The sequence below is a fragment of the Odocoileus virginianus genome, chromosome X (genome assembly GCF_023699985.2).
Source record: "Odocoileus virginianus isolate 20LAN1187 ecotype Illinois chromosome X, Ovbor_1.2, whole genome shotgun sequence".
Lineage (NCBI taxonomy): Eukaryota > Metazoa > Chordata > Mammalia > Artiodactyla > Cervidae > Odocoileus > Odocoileus virginianus.
The window spans coordinates 23,195,152-23,212,682 of NC_069708.1; the positions used below are offsets into that span (position 1 = coordinate 23,195,152).

General features: G+C 37.1%; 1 long non-coding RNA gene across 2 annotated transcripts in view; it reads right to left on the bottom strand.

Moving 5' to 3' along the window:
- The window catches only part of LOC139033124 (uncharacterized), a 99,120-nt gene extending 82,052 nt beyond the window's left edge, over positions 1-17,068 (bottom strand). For both annotated transcript variants that reach the window (XR_011485733.1, XR_011485734.1), the window contains exon 1: positions 16,893-17,068. This is a non-coding gene — a long non-coding RNA (uncharacterized lncRNA). The remainder of the gene's footprint in view (positions 1-16,892) is intronic.
- Positions 17,069-17,531: the final 463 nt, after the last annotated feature.

Below are 17,531 nucleotides of genomic sequence, written 5' to 3' on the forward strand. Positions count from 1 at the left end.
TCCAGACACAGCAATATAAACAAGATGAAAAGGCAGAGAAATACCCAACAGGTAAAGGAACATGAAAAATGCCCACCAAGTCAAACAAAAGAGGAGGAGATAGGGAATCTACCTGAAAAAGAATTTAGAATAATGATAATAAAAATGATCCAAAATCTTGAAAACAAAATGGAGTTACAAATAAATGGCCTGGAGACAAAGATTAAGAAGATGCAAGAAATGTTTAACAAGGACCTAGAAGAAATAAAAAAGAGTCAATTAAAAATGAATACTGCAATAAATGAGATCAAAAACACTCTGGAGGGAACCATGAGTAGAATAACGGAGACAGAAGATAAGATAAGTGAGGTAGAAGATAAAATGGTGGAAATAAATGAAGCAGAGACGAAAAAAGAAAAAAGAATCAAAAGAAATGAGGACAACCTCAGGGATCTCTGGGACAATGTGAAATGCCCCAACATTCGAATCATAGGAGTCCCAGAAGAAGAAGACAAAAAGAAAGGCCATGAGAAGTTACTCGAGGAGATAACAGCTGAAAATTTCCCTAAAATGGGGAAGGAAATAGCCACCCAAGTCCAAGAAACCCAGAGGGTCCCAAACAGGATAAACCCAAGGCGAAACACCCCAAGACACATATTAATCAAATTAACAAAGACCAAATACAAAGAAAAAATATTAAAAGCAGCAAGGGAGAAACAACAAATAACACACAAAGGGATTCCCATAAGGATAACAGCTGATTTATCAATAGAAACCCTTCACACCAGAAGGGAATGGCAGGACATACTTAGAGTAATGAAAGAGAATAACCTACAACCTAGATTACTGTACCCAGCAAGGATCTCATTCAGATATGAAGGAGAACTCAAAAGCTTTACAGACAAGCAAAAGCTGAGAGAATTCAGCACCAAAAATCAGCTCTTCCACAAATGCTAAAGGATCTTCTCTAGACAGGAAACACAGAATGGTTGTATAAACGTGAACCCAAAACAACAAAGTAAATGGCAATGGGAGCACACCTATAGATAATTACCTTAAATGTAAATGGGTTGAATGCCCCAACCAAAAGACAAAGGCTGGCTGAATGGATACAAAAACAAGACCCCTATATATGCTGTCTACAAGAGACCCACCTCAAAACAAGAGACACATACAGACTAAAAGTGAAGGGCTGGAAAAAAATATTTCACACAAACGGAGACCAAAAGAAAGCAGGAGTCGCAATACTCATATCAGATAAAATAGACTTTCAAATAAAGGCTGTGAAAAGAGACAAAGAAGGACACTACATAATGATCAAAGGATCAATCCAAGAAGGTATAACAATTATAAATTTATATGTACCCAACATAGGAGCACCGCAATATGTAAGGCAAATGCTGATGAGTATGAAAGAGGAAATTAATAGTAACAGAGTAATAGTGGGAAACTTTAATACCCCACTCACAACTATGGATAGATCAACTAAACAGAAAATGAACAAGGAAACACAAACTTTAAAGGACACAATGGACCAGCTAGACCTAATTGATGTCTATAGGATATTTCACCACAAAACAATCAACTTCACCTTTTTCTCAAGTGCACACGGAACCTTCTCCAGAATAGATCACATCCTGGGCCATAAATCTAGTCTTGGTAAATTCAAAAAAATTGAAATCATTCCAGTCATCTTTTATGACCACAGTGCAGTAAGATTAGATCTCAATTATGGGAAAAAAAATTATTAAAAATTCAAACATATGGAGGCTAAACAACACACTTCTGAATAACCAAGAAATCATAGAAGAAATCCAAAAAGAAATCAAAATATGCATAGAAATGAATGAAAATGAAAACACAACAACCCAAAACCTATGGGACACTGTAAAGCAGTGCTAAGGGGAAGATTCATAGCATTACATGTCTACCTCAAGAAACAAGAAAAAAGTCAAATAAATAACTTAACTCTACACCTAAAGCAACAAGAGAAGGAAGAAATGAAGAATCCCAGGGTTAGTAGAAGGAAAGAAATCTTAAAATTCAAGGCAGAAATAAATGCAAAAGAAACTAAAGAGATCATAGCAAAACTCAACAAAGCTAAAAACTGGTTTTTTGAAAAAATAAACAAAATTGACAAACCATTAGCAAGACTCATTAAGAAACAAAGGAAGCAGAACCAAATTAACAAAATTAGAAAAGAAAATGGAGAGATCACAACAGACAACTCTGAAATGCAAAGGATCATAAGAGACTAGCTATATGCTATATGCCAATAAAATGGACAACTTGGAAGAAATGGACAAGTTCTTAGAGAAGTATAACTTTCCAAAATTGAACCAGGAAGAAATAGAAGATCTTAACAAACCCATCACAAGCAAGGAAATCGAAACTGTAACGAGAAATCTTCCAGCAAACAAAAGCCCAGGACCAGATGGCTTCACAGCTGAATTCTACCAAAAATTTAGAGAAGAGCTAACACCTATCTTACACAAACTCTTCCAGAAAATTGCAGAAGAAGGTAAACTTCCAAACTGATTCTATGAGGCCACCATCACCCTAATTCCAAAATCAGACAAAGATGCCACAAAAAAAGAAAACAACAGGCCAATATCACTGATGAACATAGATACAAAAATCCTTAACAAAATTCTAGCAAACAGAATCCAACAACATATTAAAAAAAATCATACACCATGACCAAGTGGGCTTTATCCCAGGAATGCAAGGATTCTTTAATATCCACAAATCAATCAATGTAATACACCACATTAACAAATTGAAAGATAAAAACCACATGATTATCTCAATAGATGCAGAAAAATCCTTTGACAAAATTCAACATCCATTTATGATTAAAACTCTCCAGAAAGCAGGAATAGAAGGAACATACCTCAACATAATAAAACCTATACATGACAAACCCACAGCAAGCATTACCCTCAATGGTGAAAAATTGAAAGCATTTCGCCTAAAATCAGGAACAAGACAAGGGTGCCCACTCTCAGCACTACTATTCAACATAGTTTTGGAAGTGTTGGCCACAGCAATCAGGGCAGAAAAAGAAGTAAAAGGAATCCGGATAGGAAAAGAAGAAGTGAAACTCTCGCTGTTTGCAGATGACATGATCCTCTACATAGAAAACCCTAAAGTCTCTACCAGAAAATTACTAGAGCTAATCAATGAATACAGTAAAGTTGCAGGATATAACATTAACACACAGAAATCTCTTGCATTCCTATACACTAACAATGAGAAAACAGAAAGAGAAATTAAGGAAACAATACCATTCACCATTGCAACAAAAAGAATAAAATACTTAGGAGTATATCTACCTAAAGAAACAAAAGACCTATACATAGAAAACTATAAAACACTGATGAAAGAAATCAAAGAGGACACAAACAGATGGAGAAATATACTGTGTTCATGGATTGGAAGAAGCAATATTGTCAAAATGGCTATACTACCCAAAGCAATCTATAGATTCAGTGCAATCCCTATCAAGCTACCAACGGTATTTTTCACAGAACTAGAACAAATAATTTCTCAATTTGTATGGAAATACAAAATACCTCGAATAGCCAAAGTAACCTTGAGAAAGAAGAATGGAACCAGAGGACTCAACCTGCCTGACTTCAGACTATACTACAAAGCCACAGTCATCAAGACAGTATGGTACTGGTGCAAAGACAGAAATATAGATCAATGGAACAGAATAGAAAGCCCAGAGATAAATACATCAACGTATGGTCACCTTATCTTCGACAAAGGAGGCAAGGATATACAATGGAAAAAAGGCAACCTCTTTAACAAGTGGTGCTGGGAAAACTGGTCAACCACCTGTAAAAGAATGAAACTAGAACACTTTCTAACACCATACACAAAAATAAACTCAAAATGGATTAAAGATCTAAATGTAAGACCAGAAACTATAAAACTCCTAGAGGAGAACATAGGCAAAACACTCTCCGACATAAATCACAGCAGGATCCCCTATGACCCACATCCCAGAATTTTAGAAACAAAAGCAAAAATAAACAAATGGGACCTAATGAAACTTAAAAGCTTTTGCACCACAAAGGAAACTATAAGCAAGGTGAAAAGACAGCCCTCAGATTGGGAGAAAATAATAGCAAACGAAGCAACAGACAAAGGATTAATCTCAAAAATATACAAGCAACTCCTCCAGCTCAACTCCAGAAAAATAAATGACCCAATCAAAAAATGGGCCAAAGAAATAAACAGACATTTCTCCAAGGAAGATATACAGATGGCAAAATAAATAAATAAATAAATAAACACATGAAAAGATGGTCAACATCAGTCATTGTCAGAGAAATGCAAATCAAAACCACAATGAGGTACCATTACATGCCAGTCAGGATGGCTGCTATCCAAAAGTCTACAAGCAATAAATGCTGGAGAGGGTGTGGAGAAAAGGGAACCCTCTTACACTGTTGGTGGGAATGCAAACTAGTACAGCCGTTATGGAAAACAGTGTGGAGATTTCTTAAAAAGCTGGAAATAGAACTGCCATATGACCCAGCAATCCCATTTCTGGGCATACACACTGAGGAAACCAGATCTGAAAGAGACACGTGCACCCCAATGTTCATTGCAGCCCTGTTTATAATAGCCAGGACATGGAAGCAACCTAGATGCCCATCAGCAGACGAATGGATAAGGAAGGTGTGGTACATATACACCATGGAATATTACTCAGCCATTAAAAAGAATGCATTTGAATCAGTCCTAATGAGATGGATGAAACTGGAGCCCATCATACAGAGTGAAGTACGCCAGAAAGATAAAGACCATTACAGTATACTAACACATATATATGGAATTTAGAAAGATGGTAATGATAACCCTATATGGAAAACAGAAAAAGAGACTCAGATGTATAGAACAGACTTGTGGACTCTGTGGGAGAAGGCGAGGGTGGGATGTTTCAAGAGAACAGCATCGAAACATGTATATTATCTAGGGTGAAACAGATCACCAGCCCAGGTTGGATGCATGAGACAAGTGCTCGGACCTGGTGCACTGGGAAGACCCAGAGGGATGAGGTGGAGAGGGAGGTGGGATGGGGGATCGGGATGGGGAACACATGTAAATCCATGGCTAATTCATGTCAATGTATGACAAAAACCACTACAATATTGTAACGTTATTAGCCTCCAACTAATAAAAATAAATGAAAAAAAAAATGAAATCATTCCAGTCATCTTTTCTGACCACAATGCAGTAAGATTTGATGTCAACTACAGGAAAAAACAAAACTATTAAAATACAAACATATGGAGGCTAAACAACACGCTTCTAAATAACCAAGAAATCACAGAAGAAATAAAAAAAGAAATCAAAATATGTATAGAAATTAATGAAAATGAAAACATGACAACCCAAAACCTATGGGGTTCAGTAAAAGCAGTGCTAGGGGACAGTACATAGCAGTACAAGCGTATCTCAAGAAACAAGAGAAAAATCAAATAAATAACCTAAGTTTACACCATAAGCAACAAAAAAAGGAAGAAATAAAGAACCCCAGGGTTAGTAGAAGGATAGAAATCATAAAAATAAGGGCAGAAATAAATGCAAAAGTAACAATGGAGACCATAGGATATAAACAACAAGGCTAAAACTTGGTTCTTTGACATGATAAATAAAATTAAAAAAAAAAAAAATGATCCAGACTCATCAAGGAAAAAAAAGAGGGGGGGGGGGGTGGAGAATAATCAAATCAAGAAAATTAGAAATGAAAGTGGAGAAATCACAACATATAGATACAAATGATCCTAAGAGACCATTATCAGCAACCATATGCCAATATAATGGACAACTTGAAAGAAATGGATGAGTTCTTAGAAAAGTATAACTTTCCAAAACTGAACCAGGAAGAAATAGAAAATCTTAACAGACCCAACACAAGTGCAGAAAATGAAATTGCAATAAAAAATCTTCCAGCAAACCAAAGCCCAGGACCAGATAAGTTTAGAGCTTAATTCTACCAAAACTTTAGAGAAGCACTAACACTTATCCTACTCAAACTCTTCCAGAAAATTGCAGAGGAAGGTAAAGTTCCCAAACTCATTCTATGAGGCTACCATCACCCTAATACCAAAACCAGAAAAAGGTGCTACCAAAAAAATAAATAAAAAAATAAAGGAAGAAAAAAAGAAAGAAAAAAAACTACATGCCAATATCACTGATGAGCATAGATGCAAAAATCCTTAATAAAATTCTAGCAAACAGAACCCAACGACATATTAAAAAGATCATAAGTCATGACCAAGTGGGCTTTATCCCAGGGATGCAAGGATTCTTCAATATCCACAAATCAATCAATGTAATACACCACATTAACAGATTGAAAGATAAAAACCAAATAATTATCTCAATAGATGCAGAGAAGGCCTTTGACAAAATTCAACATCCATTTATGATAAAAACCCTCCAGAAAGCAGACATAGAAGGAACATACCTCAACATAATAAAAGCCATATATGATAAACCCACAAAAAACATTATCCTCAATGGTGAGAAATTGAAAGCATTTCCCCTAAAGTCAGGAACAAGACAAGGGTGCCCACACTCAGCACTACTATTCAACATCGTTTTGGAAGTTTTAGCCACAGCAATCAGAGAAGAAACAGAAACAAAAGGAATCTAGATTGGAAAAGAATAAATAAAACTCTCACTGTTTGCAGATGACATGGTGCTCTACATAGAAAATCCTAAAGACTCCACCAGAAAATAACTAGAGCTAGCCAACGAATATAGTGAAGTTTCATGATATAAAATTAACACACAAAAATCCCTTGCATTTCTATACACTAATAATGAGAAAACAGAAACAGCAATTAAGGAAACAATTCCATTCACCATTGCAATGAAAAAAAAATACTTAGGAATAAATTTACCTAAAAAAAACAAAAGGCCTATATGTAGAAAACTATAAAATACTGATGAAAGAAATCAAAGATGGCACAACTAGATGGAGAAATATACCATGTTCATGGATCAGAAGAATCACTATGCTGAGAATGAGTATACTACCCAAAGCAATCTATAGATTCAATGCAATCCCTATCAAGCTACCAATGGTATTTTTCAGAGCACTAGAGCAAATAATTTCACAATTTGTGTGGAAATACATAAAACCTCGAATAGCCAAAGCAATCTTGAGAAAGAAGAATGGAACTGGAGGAATCAACCTGCCTGGCTTCAGACTATACTACAAAGCTACATTCATCAGGACAGTATGGTACTGGCACAAAGACAGAATTATACAACAATGGAACAAAATAGAAAGCCCAGAGATAAATTCGTGCACCTATGGACATCTTATCTTTGACAAAGGAGACAAGAATATACAATGGAGAAAAGACAATCTCTTCAACAAGTGGTGCTGGGAAAACTAGTCAACCACTTGTAAAATAATGAAACTAGAACACTTCTAACAAAAATAAACTCAAAATAGATTAAAGATCTAAGTTTAAGACCAGAAACTATAAACCCCCTAGAGGAAAACATAGGTAAAACACTCTCCGTGATAAATCATAGCAGGATCCTCTATGACCCACCGCCCAGAATAATGGAAATAAAAACAAAGATAAAGAAATGGTACCTAATTAAGCTTAAAAGCTTTTGCACAACAAAGGAAACTATAAGCAATGTGAAAAGAGAGCCTCCAGAATGGGGGGAAATAATGGGAAATTAAGCAACTGACAAATAATTAATCTCAAAAATATACAAGGAGCTCCTGCAGCTCAATTACAGAACAGTAAATGACCCAATCAAAAAGTGGGCCCAGGAACTAAACATGCATTTCTCCAAAGAAGATATACAGATGAGTAAGCAGCACATGAAAAGATGCTCAATACTCATTATCAGAGAAATGCAAATCAAAACCACAAGAGGTACCATCTCATGCCAGTCAGAATGGCTGCTATCAAAAAGTTGACAAGCAAAAGTCTCAAGCAATAAATGCTGGAGAGGGTGTGGAGAAAAGGGAACCTTCTTACACTGTAGGTGGAAATGCAAGCTAGTACAGCCACTGTGGATAACAGTGTGGATATTCCTTAAAAAACTGGAAATAGAACTGCCATACAACCCAACAATCCCACTGTTGGGCATACTCTCCGAGGAAACACGAATTGAAAGAGACACATGTATCCCAGTGTTCATCACAGCACTGTTTACAATAGCTAGGACATTGAAGCAACCTAGATGTCCATTGGCAGATTAATGGAAAAGAAATCTGTGGTACATATACACAATGGATTATTACTGAGCTATTAAAAAGAATGCATTTGAATCAGTTCTAATGAGGTGGATGTAATTGGAGCCTATTATACAGAGTGAAGTAAGTCAGAAAGAAAAACATCAATACAGTATATTAACATATATATATGGAATTTAGAAAGATGGTAACAATGACCTTATATGCAAGACAGCAAAAGAGACACATATGTAAAAACAGACTTTTGGACTCTATGGGAGAAGGCGAGGGTGGGATGATTTGAGAGAATAGCATTGAAACATGTTTATTTCCATATGTGAAACGGTTCATCACTCCAGGTTTGATGTATGAGACAGGGTTCTCAGAGCTAGTGCACTGGGATGACCCTGAGGGATGGGATGGGGAGGGAGGTGGGAGGGGGGTTCAGGATGGGGAACACATGTAGACACCCATGGCTGATTCATGTCAATGTATAGCAAAAACCACTGCAATATTGTAAAGTAATTAGCCTCCAATTAAAATAAATAAATATTTTTTTAAAAAAGATCATACATCATGATCAAGTGGGCTTTATCCCAGGCATTCAAGGATTGTTCATTATATGCAAACCAATCAATGTGATTCACCGTATTAACAAATTGAAAGATAAAAACTACATGATCATCTTACCAGGTGCTGAGGTAGCAATTGACAAAGTACAGCACCCATTTATGATACAATCTCTCCAGAAAGTAGAGATAGAAGGAACATATTTCAACAAAATAAAAGCTATATATGACAAGCCCACAGCAATCATTGTCCTGAGTGATGAAAAACTGAAAACATTTCCTCTAAATGCAGGAACAAGACAAGGATACCCTGTCTCACCACTATTGTTCAACATAGCTTTGGAAGTCATAGCCATAGCAACCAAACAAGAAAAAGAAATAAAAGGAATAAAGATTGGAAAAGAGAATTTAAACTCTCAGTGTTTTCAGATGACATTATTCTCTAAATAGAAAACTGTAATGATGCCACCAGAAAATTACTAGAGTGAATTCATCAATGAATATAGTAAAAATGCAGAATATAAAATTAATACATAGAAATCCCTTGCATTCTTATATACTAACAATCAAAATGTAGAAAGTAGAAAGATAAATTAAGGAAACAATCCCATACACCACTGCATTAAGAAAAATAAAATACATAGGAACAAATTTACCTAAAGAGACAGAATACTTGTATGAAGAAAACTGATGGAAGACAGTTTGGACACTGATGGAAGTAATCAAAGATGAAACAAAGAGATGGAGAGATATACCAGATTCTTGGAGGAAGAATAAATACAGTGAAAATGACTATACTACCCAAAGCAATCTATAGATTCAATGCAACCCCTATCAAATTACCAATAGTATTTTTCATAGCACCAGAACAAATAATTTCACAACTTTTATGGAAACACAAAAAACCGCAAATAGCCAAAGCAATCTTGAGAAAGAAGAATGGAACTGGAGGAAGCAACCTTACTGACTTCAGACTAACTATGAAGCTTCAATCATTAAGACAGTATGGAACTGGCACAGAAACATAGACCAATGGAACAAGATAGAAAGCCAGGAGATAAATCCTCATAATTATGGGCACTTCATCTTTGACAAAGGAGGCAAAAATATACAATGGAGAAAAGAAAGTCTCTTCAGCAAGAGGTGTTGGGAAAACTGGTCAATTACATATAAAGGAATGAAATTAGAACACCCCTTAACACCATACACAAGAGTAAACACACTATCAATTAAAGACCTCAATATAAGACCAGAGACTATAAAACTCTTGGAAGAAAATATAGGCAGAACACTCTCTGACATAAAGCACAGCAAGATCTTCTATGACCCACCTCCTAGAATAATGGAAATAAAAACAAAAATAAACAAATGGGACCTCATTAAACTTAAAAGCTTTTATACAACAAAGGAGACTACGAGCAAGATGAAAAGACAACCCTCAGAATGGGAGAAATTAATAGAAAATGCCAAAACTGACAAATAACTAATCTCCAAAATATAGAAGCAATCCATACAGCTCAACACCAGATGAAAAAAAAATCAAAAAGTAGGCAGAAGACTTAAACAAACATTTCTCCAAAGAAGACATACAAATCACTAATAAACACATGAAAAGAAGATGCACAGTATCTCTCATTACTAGAGAGATGCAAATCAATACTACAATGAGGTATCATCTCACACCAGTTAGAATGGCAATCTTCAAAAAGTCAACAAACAATAAATGCTGGAGAGGGTGTGGAGAAAAGGGAACACTCTTACACCATTGGTGGGAATGTAAATTGATACAGCCACTATGGAGAACAGTATGGAGATTCCTTAAAAACTAGCAATAAAACTACCATATGACCCAACAACATTACTCAGCATATACCATGAGGAAACCATAATTGAAAAAGACACATGTGCCCCAATGTTCACTGCAGCACTGTTTCCAATAGCTAGGACATGGAAGCAATCTAGATGTCCATTGTTAAATGAATGAATAAGGTAGTTGTGGTACATTTACACAATGGAATATTACCTATAAAAAGAAATACATATGAATCAGTTCTAATGAAGTGGACGAAACTGGAGCCTATTATACAGAGTGAAGTAAGTCAGAAAGAGAAAGACAAATATAGTATATTAATGCATATATATGGAATCTAAAAAGATAGAACTGACAATCCTACTTGCAAGACAACAAAGAGGCACAGTCATTTTGGAGACAGTAGGGGAAGGAGAGCATGGGATGATGTGAGAAAACAGCACTGAAACATATGCATCATCATATGCAAAACAGATAGCCAATGGGAGTTCAATGTATGATACAGTGAAATCAAAGCCAATGCCCTGTGACAACCTAGAGGAGTGAGATGGAGAGGAAGTTAGGAGGGGTATTCAAGAAGGAGGGGACATATGTATACCTAAATGCTGATTCATGTTGATGTATGGCAAAATTCATCACAATATTGTAAAATAATTATCTCTAATGAAAATATCTAGGGATGTATAAGAAAGAATGTGTGCTTGGTCATTCAGTGTATCCAACTCTTTGCGATCCCATGGACTGTGACCTGCCAGGCTCCTCTGTGCATAGAGTTTCCAAGGCAGGAATGCTGGAGTGGGTTGCCATTCCCTTCTCTGGGAGGTATTCCTGACCCAGGGATCTAGCTCACGGTTCCTGTGTCTGCTGCATTTGCAGGAGGATTCTTTGCCACTGAGCCACTTGGGAAGCCAATAAGAATTAATATTCTTTATAAAAACTACAAGCAAACTCTAACAAAAATAATATCTTAATCACTAATATAATGCAAAATCTGGAGTAGATACATAAGCTTTAGTATTCTGTGAACCCCTGAGAATTATGCATAAAGTTTTATGTAGATATATTTTTGTGATGAAAAAGACTATAGCTTTCATGATTCTTTCAAAGGGTTTGCTTAAAATGAGTGAAGCGCACTAAATAGATCTTGTCTCTTTTCTTCCACTAAATGTTTTCTCCAGATTTCCAACGCTGACTCATTTTCTCCCTCCTTTTCATTTCTGCACTCTGTGCTTCTCCTGTCCTCAACAACTCAGCTATAACCTATGTATCAAATGTCTAACTTGAAAGCTTCATCTGAATTCTATACAGAAAAAAGCAGTTACTAGTCAATGTATTAGATCAATTATCAAAATAAATAAGTGTATATACTTCTTTGGAAAAAATGGATCAAAGACCTAAATGTCAGGCCAGACACTATAAAATTCTTAGAGGAAAAGCAAGGCAGGACCCTCTTTGATATAAATCACAGCAAGATCTTTTTTTTAATTTATTTTTTTTCATTTATTTTTATTAGTTGGAGGTTAATTACTTTACAATATTGTAGTGGGTCTTGTCATACATTGACATGAATCAGCCATGGTTTTATATGTATTCCCCATCCCGATCCTCCCCTCCCACCCCCCTCACCACCCGCTCCCTCTGGGTCTTCCCAGTGCACCAGGCCCGAGCACTTGTCTCATGCATCCAACCTGGGCTGGTGATCTGTTTCACTATAGATAATATACATGTTTTGATGCTGTTCTCTTGAAACATCCCAGCAAGATCTTTTTTTTAACCATGCCTAAATTAATGAAAATAAAAACTAAGATAAATAAATGGTACCTAGTTAATATTAAAAGATTTTGCATAGCAAAGGAAACCATAAACAAGATAAAATGACAACCCTCAGAATGGAGAAAATATCGACAGTCCATGGGGTCACAAAAAGTGACTGAATGGCTAACAGACACATCCACAAATGAAGCAAGTGACAAGGGATTAATCTCCAAAATATACAAGCAGCTCATGTAGCTCAATATCAAAAAACAAAGAATCCAATCAAAAAATGTGTAGAAGACCTACACAGAATTTTTCCAAAGAAGACATACAGATGGCCAACAAACACAAAAAGATGCTCAAATAATATATAAAATCATCTGTTTTCACCCCAAATTTGTAGCATTTCGAATTCAGAAAATGATACCGCCATTCACTTAATTGTTCAAGATAGAAACTAGGAACCTCGGACTTCTGTTCTCTCTACCTGACTACCCCCTTTCCTCATATATAATCACTCTCTATGTCCTATTAGTTGTACTCCCCAATTAGTCCCTTAATATGCTCATCTCTCTGATCCTCATGGACACAAACCCAATAGAAGCCACCACCTCTTTTATCTCAAAAGCATCCTAAGTTGTCTCAAAATCTTCTGATATGCTATTCAGCAGGTAGACTTATCTTTACAAAATCCAAATTTGGCCATGTCGTTTCCCTGATGAAAGCTCTTCAGTAGCTTCTCATTAACTTCATGAAAAAGTCCAAATTATTTATTTGGCCTATAAAGATCCTGCCCACTCCTTCACCCTTGTCTCATTACTTGTCCAGCATTCCTCTACATGCCAACTACACACTAATCTTCTTTTTGATTTCCAAATACATCACCCTCTCACTGCCTTGGGACATTGTACACATGCTCTCTTCTCTGCCCAGACTCTCTTCCTTCTCTTTATTTAATTCCCTCAACTCAAGCATCCCCTCTTCAGGGAAGTCTTACATAGTCCCAGGTTACATGCTCTCATAGCATATTACTCTTCTCATTTCCATAATTTAAATTTTTGACTAATTTAGTATGTGAATTACAGCTTAATACTGAACTAGGTTCCCCAATGGCTCAGTGGTAAAGAGTTCACCTGCAATGTAGGAGACACAAGAGATGCAGAAGATGTGGGTTCAATCCCCAGATTGAGAAGATGCTCTGGAGGAGGAAATGGCAACCCACCCCAATATTCTTGTCTGAAAAATCCTGTGGACAGAGGAACCTGGTGGGCTATAGTCCAAATGGTCACAAAGAGTCATACATGACTGAGTGACTGAGCACTAAGCTACACACTTGAATGAAAGTTGCATGAAGTCAGGGGATTTGCTGGGACAAAGCTAGGTGTTGTATCCTCAGCATATAGCATAATGCTGGGAACAAAGTAGGTGCTCAGTTAGTATTTGTTAAATTAAGAGTTAAGGCAGAAAGAGGAATAAAAAATTATAGCATGGTTTCTGGCTTTGGAATGAAAACTGACCTTTTCCAGTCCTGTGGCCACTGCTGAGTTTTCCAAATTTGCTGGCATATTGAGTGCAGCACTTTCACAGCCTCATCTTTTAGGATTTGAAATAGCTCAACTGGAATACCATCATGTCTACTAGCCATGTTCATAGTGATGCTTCCTAAGGCCCACTTGACTTAGCATTCCAGGATGTCTGGCTCTAGGTGAAGGAACACTCCATCGTGGTTATCTGGGTCATGAAGATCTTTTTTGTAGAGTTCTTCTGTGTATTCTTGCCACCTTTTCTTAAAATATTCAGCTTATGTTAGGTCTATACCATTTCTGTCCTTTTGTGCCCATCTTTGCCTGAAATGTTCCCTTGGTACCTCTAATTTTCTTGAAGAGATCTCTAGTCTTTCCCATTCTATTGTTCTCCTCTATTTTGCTGCATTGATCACTGAGGCTTTTTTTTTTTTTTAAGCTTTCTTTTTTTTTTAATTAGCCATGGATTTACATGTATTCCCCATCTCTCCTTGCTATTCTTTGGAACTCTGCATTTAAATGGGTATATCTTTCCTTTTCTCCTTTGCCTTTAGCTTCTCTTCTTTTCTCAGCTATTTGTAAGGCCTCCTCAGACAAGCATTTTGCCTTTTTGCATTTCTTTTTCTTGGGGATGGTCTTGATCCCTGCCTCCTATACAATGTCACGAACCTCTGCCCATAGTTCTTCAGGCACTCTATCAGATATAATCCCTTGAATCTATTTGTCACTTCCACTGTATAGTCATAAGGGATTTAATTTAGGTCATACATGAATGGTCTAGTGGTTTTCCCTACTTTTTTGTAATGATCAAAATTCTCCAAGCCAGGCTTCAACAGTATGTAAACCATGAACTCCCAGATATTCAAGCTGGATTTAGAAAAGGCAGAGGAGCCAGAAACCAAATTGCCAACATCCATTGGATCATTGAAAAAAGCAAGAAAGTTTCAGAAAAACCATCTAGTTCTGCTTTACTGACTACGCCAAAGCCTTTGACTGTATGGATCACAACAAACTGGAAAATTCTTAAAGAGATGGGAATACCATACTACCTTTCCTGCCTCCTGAGAAATCTGTATGCAGGTCAAGAAGCAAAAGTTAGAACTGTACATGGAACAACGGACTGGTTCCAAATTGGGAAAGAAGTACGTCAAGTCTATATACTGTAACCCTGCTTATTTAACTTATATGCAGAGTACATCATGCGAAATGCCAGGCTGGATGAAGCATAAGCTGGAATCAAGATTGCCAGGAGAAATATTGATAATCTCAGATACACAGGTGACACCATCCTTATGGCAGAAAGTGAAGAGGAACTAAAGAGCCTCTTGATGAAAGTGAAACAGGAGAGTGACAAAGCTGGCTTAAAACTCAACATCCAAAAAATTAAGATCATGGCAGCTCGTCCAACACTTCATGGCAAATAGATGGGGAAACAATGGAGACCGTGACAGACTTTATTTTCTTGGGCTCCAAAATCACTGCAGATGGTGACTGAAGCCTTGAAACTAAAAGATGCTTGCTCATGGAAGAAAGCTATGACCAAACGAGACAGCATATAAAAAGCAGAGACTTATTCTGCCAACAAAGGTCCATATAGTCAAAGCTTTGGTTTTTCCAGTAGTCATATATGGATGTGAGAGTTGAACTATAAAAAAGGTGAGCACTGAAGAATTGATGCTTTTGAACTGTAGTATTGAAGACTGTTGAGAGTCCCTTGGACTGCCAGGAGATCCAATCAGTCCATCCTAAATGAAATCAGTCCTGAATAATTGGAAGGACTGATGCTGAAGGTGAAGCGCCAATACTTTGGCCACCTGATGCAAATAACTGACTCATTGGAAAAGATCCTGATGCTGGGAAAGATTGAAGACAGGAGCAGAAGGGGATGACAGAGGATGAGGTGGTTGCATGGCATCACTGATTCGATGGATGTGTGTTTGATCAAGTTGCAGGAGTTGGTGATGGATAGGGAAGCCTGGTTGGCTGCAGTCCATGGGGTTGCAAAGAGTCAGTCATAACTGAGCGACTTAACTGAACTGAGCACTTATTTTCTCAACTCTAAAATGAGAGTCAGGGTTAGATTTAACACATGTTTAACTAAGGTCTTTTGCACAAGTCCCTTATGACATATTGATAAGACATGAGGTCAAGAATCTAGCAGACCTGGTTCTAAAATCTCAAGTCAGTCACTGACCAGGACAACATCATATAAGTTATTTGGCCTATCTTTGTCTCAATTTTCTTCATGTGTAAATCAACCTCAGAAAATCACAAGGGAAATCAAAGGAGAGAATGGGTGTTGAAAGTGTTAACAACATGAGATATATATATATATATGTGTGTGTGTGTGTGTGTGTGTGTGTGTGTGTGTAATATATAAGCAGTATAATGCTGCCAATGGTTACTAAACTCTTGGGAACCATTAAATTATTTTTAGTTAATGTATCCTTAGTATAACACATTTTAGTTAATAAACTCATTTTAACACAACCCTCAGCAGTAGGCACTGATGTTATCCCCATTTTACAGATGAAGAAGTGAAGCACAGGCAGGTTAAGATGCTTGCTTAAGGTCACACAGCTAGCGATCTCCATAAAGATGTGAAACCAGAGAGTCTGGCTCTAAATTTCTGCATAATCATTTTGGTATGGTATTCTTCCCCAAGAGCCATAGCCTTTAAAGAAAGGATTCACCAACCCTTTTGAAAAAACTCTTACGAAAGCTTTGGGCCCTCTTTCACCCAAAATACACAGAAATCCACATATATATGTTTTTACATACTATTTTAAGGAGTTCACTCATTGATCTTTACTACTGGCATAAATCCTTGCCATGTAGCTCATGTAGGTGTCTTAGATTAAAACTCCTTCTTTTGAAGTCTAAATTTCACCAGTCTTACACTTTAACTTAGCTTCAAATCCTGTCATAACAGCTAAGATCTAGAAACAAAGAGGAAAGAGCTGAGGCTCTTATGCTACACTCTACCGCTGCCTACTGGACTGCCTGCTGTAATGACAACATCGCCATACCTGGAGCTTAGAGACCTTTTTAAAATTTCCAGAGCGCTTTCATAAGAGGATGCTGTCACAGCTCGGGATTCCAAAACCCCAATCTCAGCGGCCAGTGCCCAGAGTTCATCCTCCAGTCATTGTTGCTAAATTCTTCCTGTCCTTCACAGTACGGAGCGTTGGAACGTCGCAGCCATTTTGACTTCTCAGACTGTCTGCGTCAGCACGAGTTAGGTGACCAGCCTTTAGGATTCAGCAGAGGGCGCTGGAGTACATCTTTCGTGGTGGAGGTTGTGGTTAGCCAAATGGGCTGAAATCTCAACTTTCTGACCTGCTCTTTAGGGATTTGTCCACGTATTTTCTTCTCTGACTAAACTTCCTTAGCACGCGCCCCCCCAAACCCTCTTAACCATTAACCATTCTTGGCCTTCTGACTGAGGAATGTTCTTTTGGTTTTAGCAGTAAAGTTTTGACTTCCTCTTCTGATCTTTCATTTGCTTGCCCTTCACACTTGTTATACCCATCCCTGCAGTCATTTTTTGCTGACCATACTCCAGCGCCAAACGTGGGAGTACTAATTAGATCACTGGACTGAGAATCAGACCAGAACTTCAGATTTAAGCTTTGCACTTTACTAGCTGTGTGACAAGTTCACTTGAT